Consider the following 7,500-nt stretch of genomic DNA (forward strand, 5'->3'; position numbering starts at 1 on the left):
AGCACAAACAAAACTCCTTTATCTCCCCCACCAGCCTTCTCTGCTCAGCTTCCCTGCTCCACTGAGGGCTTCTTCATCTGATCACCCCAGTGGGGAACATGGAGGCCTATGGAATGACAGTTATCTGTCCGACCAGCATTTTGACAGTGAACACTTTCAAACTGCTAAAATTTATGCAAAACTTTCATTTGATTAGGGCAACTAACTAACTAATTTTATGCAAATTAAGAGAAAATGAACAATTGAGTGAACTGAAAACAAATTTAAAGAAAACCAGCCACCCTCTTTTATATAATCATTGGTATTCTTTCTCTGTCAGTTAATCAACTGGTGAAATGTCTTTTGGTAAACCAATTTCTAACAAATTAGTTTCAATGAACTCACTTTCAGCTTATTAACCTACACCCATTCTGAGCATCTGAGCCTGAATCCACCCCATTCAAATTCTTGAACAAACCTAAAAATGGTGCATGAACTTAATACTTTATAAAGGCAACAGACACTTTATAAAGACAATATAGTATGTGCATACTATGGAAGAATGCATAACATTAGTGTACTACATTAGTGTACTACAGAGTTTACTTTAGCACAATTATACATACAACAAACCACACAAGAATTCACACTACTCTTAGCCAGATAGCTGAAGAAAATATCTGTGCTCCAGTCCTGTCCAGATGTTCACTTACTTTACTACTCTAATTCTGGATTGTCCACTGATCCTCTTCTGTGTCCAAAGGTGGGCTACAATTTAATTCAGCAATTATTTCAGCAATTAATTGTGAATATGCAATGTAATTTCAGCAATTATTGTGAATATGAATTCACATAAGAATTCTCATCTTGGATGGTGCCTGTGGCTCAGTGAGTAGGGCACTGGCTCCATATACAGAGGGTGGCGGGTTCAAAACTGGCCCCAGCCAAACTGCAACAAAAAATAGCCAGGTGTTGTGGTGGGTTCCTGTATTCTCAGCTACTTGGGAGGCTGAGGTAAGAGAATTGCCTAAGCCCAAGAGCTAGAGCTTGCTGTGAGCTGTGATGCCACAGCTCTCTACTGAGGGTGACAAAGTAAGACTTTGTCTCTAAAAAAAAAAAGAAAGAAAGAATTCTTACCTTATATGAGATTTTATATATAAAATTCCGTTTCTCCAGCTATGTTTGTTCAAAGTTGATACTTTATGTTCAGAGTGGTTCTGTGGTACCATGGTTTCTACTACAGGGATCTATAAACTATCTGCCACTGCCTCTTGGTGCTCCAGGGTGTGGCCTCTGGGTATGCTAGGCTAGATTCAGTACTACTATTTTGTGGATCTTTTTGTCTTTATTGTGCTTCAGTGGAAATTTCATACAACTCTGGGCTTTTGGAAAGAAGGAGTAGCTTCTTGGTTGCATTCTCTCCATATTTTATTAAGCTGTTCTATCACTCCAACAAATATGCCTGGCTAGAACAGCCCACCACCCCAGGTGTCCCAGAGACCTTAAGCTTAGGCTGCCACACAGCTGCCTTTGCATAACAATATGAAGCTTTGCAGGCTTCCTTCAAGTGAAATTTAACTCTTCCCCTCTGGGGCTTTAAAGCCTGTGGTGTGGGGTAGTACCACCAAAGAGTGTGATTGTATTAGAAGAAGAAAGAAAAGAAAATGCATAAATATTTTGCCTAGGATAAGTCTTGCTCAAAATGCAAGATAATCACAAATGTTGTCTCCCATGGCAACATCTGGAACGTTGTGAGTCCAAATGGCATTGTATTAAGAATGCACTTGGAATGATTTATCCAGAAAAGTACTGCATGTAAAACAAAGCTCATCTTAAAGTAACTTCCCACTGGAAGTCAGATGTTTTGTAACAAGAATTCTTAAAATAAGAATGTTTGAGAAAATATTATAGATAATAGTAGATTCTTCTCAAAGCAACCTATGGACAGCCAGTAGAACCTTAGCCAAAAGAAAAAAATTCCAAAAGCAAGACATTTGAAGGGTCCATACCATTCTCACCAGCATCCCTGGGTGAGATGATTCTTTGTGCTCTCAGTGTTTGAATGCAAAGTTTGTACCTTGCAGCCCTCATGCTGTGTATCATTATTACCAGATGAAGAGAATTCGGCCACCTGTCACTGTCAGCAGATATGCAGAGACAGGGATAGGTCCACCAAACTTTGTCAGAAGGCCAGGATTCTGGAGAATAGTGAGAGTAGCCTTGAAAGCACATATAGTGAGACTAAGATGGAGTCTGTCAGGCTAAGGCAGACACGACACAGCTGGACTGGTCTGTTTGAGCCCTGCTTAAACTTCACCACCTCCCCCACCGCCCCAACCCATCTCCCATACTTACTGTTTTGTAAATCTAACTCCTGCCCTAAAGATGTCTACTTTGAGGACAGCACCTGCAGCTCAGTGGGTAGGGCGCCGGCCCCATATACTGAGGGTGGTGGGTTCAAACCCAGCCCCAGCCAAACTGCAACAACAAAAAAAAAATAGCGAGGCAGTGCTGGCACCTGTAGTCCCAGCTACTCAGGAGGCTGAGGCAAGAGAATTGCCTAAGCCTAGGAATTGGAGGTTGCTGTGAGCTGTATGATGCCACAGCACTCAAACGAGGGCAATAAAGTAAGATCCTGTGTCTACAAAAAAAAAAAGGTCTATCTTGAATAGTTTAGGTGGATTGATTTAGGAGATTAACTTTTGAATAGGAATGTTATTTTAGATCATGAATTATACTGATTATTGTTCATGTTTACTACAGATCATGGGTTCAGCTAATTATTGTTTAAGATAAGGTTCTTCACTTTGAACTCAAATATATAACTATACCGTCAGAAATGGAAGAACAGAGCAGTTTTGGGGAGGCTACTCTCACTGTTCTCCAGAATCCCAGAGGTTATCTATATCCACAAATAAAGTTTGGTGGACATGCCCCTGTCTCTGAATATTGACTGACAGTGACAGACAGCTGGACCTGTTCATCTGCTGACAGCCTCTCCAATACTGGTTCTGTCCTTCCATTTCCAAAATTACATTTTTATACGTAAAAGTTCAAAGCAAAGACTACACCAACCCCTATGCCAAATAATAATCAGCATAAGTCAGTGACCTATCACAACATTCCAATTCAAAAGTTAATCTCTTAAATCAATCCTCCCAAACTACTCAAGATAGGCATCTTTAGGGTGGGCAATAAATTTACAAAACAGTAAGAATAAGAGACAAGGGGTGAAGGTCAAGCAGGACCTAAACCAACCAGAACAGCTGTGCCACGTCTGGTAGCCTGCCTGACTCCATCGTATTTTCACTACGTGAGTTTTCATTGTCCTTGACTGCCAGATTCACTGTGAAATACCCAAACTTTCAGTGAGGACTTCGGTCTACAAGGAGCATTGTGGAAAAGCCCTACATACCAGAATGAGGCACTATTCTAGTAAGAACTAGCCTAGACTGATTTCTTAGAAAGAAAAGAATAATATTTTTCAGAGGTGAGTGTGTGACACTGTGAACTACCCAGACCTTCAGTAAAAATTAATCTGAAACACCCTAGAATATTAATCCATTTTTAATGAAGCTCAAAGCAATGACGCTGATAGTCCATATGTGCGCATTAATCCTGAATACACTGCTGCCATTGTTTGGGAAGCAATTTCTACTTTCAAACTTTGAGAAACGTATCAGGACCCAAGAAGATATTTGTATTTAAATTAAAGTATGTGCTTTTCATATCAATTATTGTGTAGGGGGTGGAGGGGAAGACCACCCTGATGAGATGACCAAAATAAAATTGACATAATATTATCTATACAGTTAACTTTCAAGACACATGGAACAAAAGAAAAAAAAAAAGGCTGCCAAGGCAGAAAGTTTATTTTGACAAATGTCTGAAAGAAAAAAATTATTCATTGAGACTTGTTAAAACACAGTAAAAGAGATTAATAGGTGCCAAGACCACTGCAATGGGGTCTTGCAGTGGGGAAGAGAGACTGAATTCAACTGAAAATACAGCATAGGAATGTGAGAGTTTATAGCCAAGGAACAGGTGGGTTTCAGTGATGGAAAATTACTAAGTTAGAAAATATCAGGGGTCAAGAGGATTCTGGCTAAACTGAATTGACAGGATTATTGCTAAAGATGGGCCAAGGTGACCAGAATTAGGAGATTATTGCCCACAGGACAGTGGGGAATGAGGAACCTGATCAGATATCAAGTGTGAGAGTGATCTTGCCAAACTGATTTAGCAGGGTTCTTAGCAAAAATTGGATTTTTACAAGAATTAGAGTGGAAAGTTCAGTAGGTACTCTGTGCTGGACAAAAAAGAATTTCTCTAGGCCATGAGAGGTTAAGGACTGAAAAATGAGAGCTTATCCCGAGACATGAATGAAAGGAAGCAGAGTCCAGGTTCTTCATGAGCAACATGGCCTTTATTCACTTGGGTGCAAGTGGACTGAGTTAGATAAAGACGTTAGCATGTGGGTTAAGGCAGGTGGAAATATAAGAGTTTGGAGTAAGGATTCGTGCACTCATTCCTTCCTGGGTGGGACATTCTTTCCTAAGCAGGACAGTTCTATTTAGGTGGGTCCCTACATTTGGCCCTATCATTCTGGTCTTTTTAATCTATTATAAGGAGGTGGAGTGATGGGTGTGGTGTCTCTTTAACTACTTCCTGCGGGTTGAGGGTCCTTGCTCCTTCCTGCCTATAAGGAAAAAAGAGAGGGGGAGGGGAGTCATCCTTACAGAAACACTCCTGTGTCTTCAGTCGGAACTGGTTGATACCCTTGTAGGGCAAGGATATAAGCAGTTGTTTTTCAGGTGACTGCCTGGTCAATAAATGGGAGATGAGGCAAAGGATTACTGGTCCAAAACTGAGAATGAGAAAGATCATAATTAATGGTCCTAAAATGGGAAATAACCAAGGAGGCCAGGAGTTGAATAAAGACGAGTGATAAGATCAGGGGTCCTCAAACTTTTTAAACAGGGGGCCAGTTCACTGTCCTTCAGACCGCTGGAGGGCTGGACTGCAGGCCCCGGGACCAGTCAGCTGCTAAGCAGGACAGGCAGCAGCGGCAAAAACACCCTGGGGGGCCGGATAAATGTCCTAGTCGGGCTGCATGTGGCCCGAGAGCCATAGTTTGAGGACACCTGGATTAGATGATTCGAGATTTGTTTGTTTCTGTTGGATTCATTCTCAGAGTTCTTTTACTTTGTCTGTGATTATTCCTGACTGATTTGCAAGGAAACATTCTTCTCCCCCCAAAATGCATGTGCCTCCTTTTTCTGCTATTATTAAATCTAAGGCTCAGCAATTTTGGAGGACTACTGCAGCTAAAGTATTAATTTGGGATTATAGGGTGACAAGAGTCTGTTACTCTTTCCATGTCTTTGTTAAGTTTTAGGGAGAGTTGGTGGTAAAAGTGGGTTGATGTACTAATGCCTGCAATGCCTGTGCCAAGTCCAGCCACTATCCTGTTCAGGGGAGTACAGAGAGGATGATGTCTCTTTTTTGTCTGGAAGTAGAGGGATGCATCAGGGCCTGAGTTGGGGAGGAGTCATTCACAAAAGAGACTTGGGGGAGAGGAAACCTTGTGTGCAAGACCAAAGTGGTTAGTGTGTAGGCACCAATAGGTGGAGTGGCCAAAGAGGAAAAATATTCCCAGAGGGGCATAGGAGGAGTTAAATAAGGGAAAAGTTGAGTTGAGGGAACAGAGATCAGGCTTTATAAAGCCTACGGAGTCTCCAGTACTGGTGAGATTGAAGCAGGTTAAATTGGGGGTGGCTAGGGGTGGAAAGTCTGTAGTTATGGGGCTGAACAGAGCTGTGTTATTTTCTGCTGGAAATGAAGAGTTATACGTGTTGGGTATAGGGTTCAAAAAAATTGGGCGTAAAGAAAGGTACATCCAGCATCCTGAGGGGGCAAGTAGAGGAGTTCAGAGCAGCTGAGAAGGAGGTGTTTAAAAGCCGGGGAATAAGGGAGTGTTGCAGGTCTTACAGGACAGTGAGGTCTAATCCTTTATGGGGTGGAGGGGTTATACTGAAGAGACATTTTTATGATTTGTCTTGTTTCTTGCTGACAAGGAAGTGTTATTGTAGGTCTTGCGGGACAATGAGGTCTAATCCTTAATAGGGTGGAAGTTATACTGGAAGAGAGATTTTTATGATGTGTCTTGTTTCTTGCTAACATGCTATGTCCTGAACTCATTCTCCATCTGACAATCCGACATGTGTGAGGTTTGTCAACAGACAGTAGTCCCCACTCCACCTCCGGGGCATCCAGCCCTGTTATTTTGCGGGTCCAGCCCCTCTTTCCTCCATAAGAACACTCAGAGGCTTTGGTGACATTATAACAATGTGCTGGCTTATAAGTGTAGCGAGTGAAAGATAAGGTCTGAGATAAGAATCAGATGTGATTGAAATGGGAATAGGGGTTGGTAAGGTATTCATGGATATATGAGGTTCGAGTAGCAAGAAAACCTGTGCATTTAGTCGGAGTTAATGGGGAGGGGAGAAGAGCCAGGATTGACAGGAGGAGTACCCAGAAGGAAAAGGAGTAGGCAGAGGAAAGTTGGCTTCCTCAGGGGCAAAGTCTTGGAAGGTGCCTTATAGCCACAGATCTTTAAACACTTTAAAGGGCTCACCCGAGCTTCAAACATATGAGAGTAGCTAGGCATCTCGAGAAAAGTTACGGAGGAAGGGAAATGTTTAAGATTCAGGAAGGAATCTTAAACATTTATGGGGAAATGGACTCTTTGGGGATCCTGGTGAGTTTTAAGGTTGTGAAGAATTGTACTTGCGATTTCCAGCGGGGATCTTCCAGCGTTGGAAGTTTTTCTGTAGGACACAGCCTTATTCGGGATTGGTGGGTTCAGGCTGGGGGGTCTAAGAGGTAAATGGCCATGGGGTTGATGTAGAGAACAGTGTGAGGACCTGTCCAGTAAGGAAATAGAGTCCTGCGGGGCAAGGGAGATTTGAGGAAAACTTATTGTCCTGCCAATTGGTCCCTGATTTTCTCTGCTGGGGGTTGGGGTAGGAGCTGGTTTATTGTTTTCATAATTCATTCCTGGTTTCCTGGAGGATGGGAAAATAGTTTCCCATAATAGAATCTGGAGGAGTCCAGGGCCGAGAATAATAGTTCTGCCATACATTATTTCAAAAGGGCTGTGAAAGTGGGGTTTGTGAGGGGTAGAGGGAATGCAGAGTAAAGTGATGGGGAGGAGCCTGAATCCAATCTCATTTGTGTTGGAGCACTAATGCCATGAGATGTTGTTTAAGGATGTTGTTCATTCGTTCTACTTTCCCTGATGATTGTGGCCTGTAAGGTACATGTAAGTGCCGCTGGACTCCTGGGGGTTGTGAGGTTTGGGAGGTGACCTGGTTAATGAAAGCTGGGCCATGGTCACTCCGAGGCATGTAGGTGATGTCAGTCTGCCAGTCTTGGCCGGGGGCTGATATGTGAGAAAAGGGGCTGTTTGTATGGTTCCTTGGAGTGAAACTCAGGTGTGTTATCTGTTTTAAAAGGGAA

Source organism: Otolemur garnettii, unplaced genomic scaffold (assembly GCF_000181295.1).
Source record: "Otolemur garnettii isolate 467f Iridium unplaced genomic scaffold, OtoGar3 scaffold00132, whole genome shotgun sequence".
NCBI lineage: Eukaryota > Metazoa > Chordata > Mammalia > Primates > Galagidae > Otolemur > Otolemur garnettii.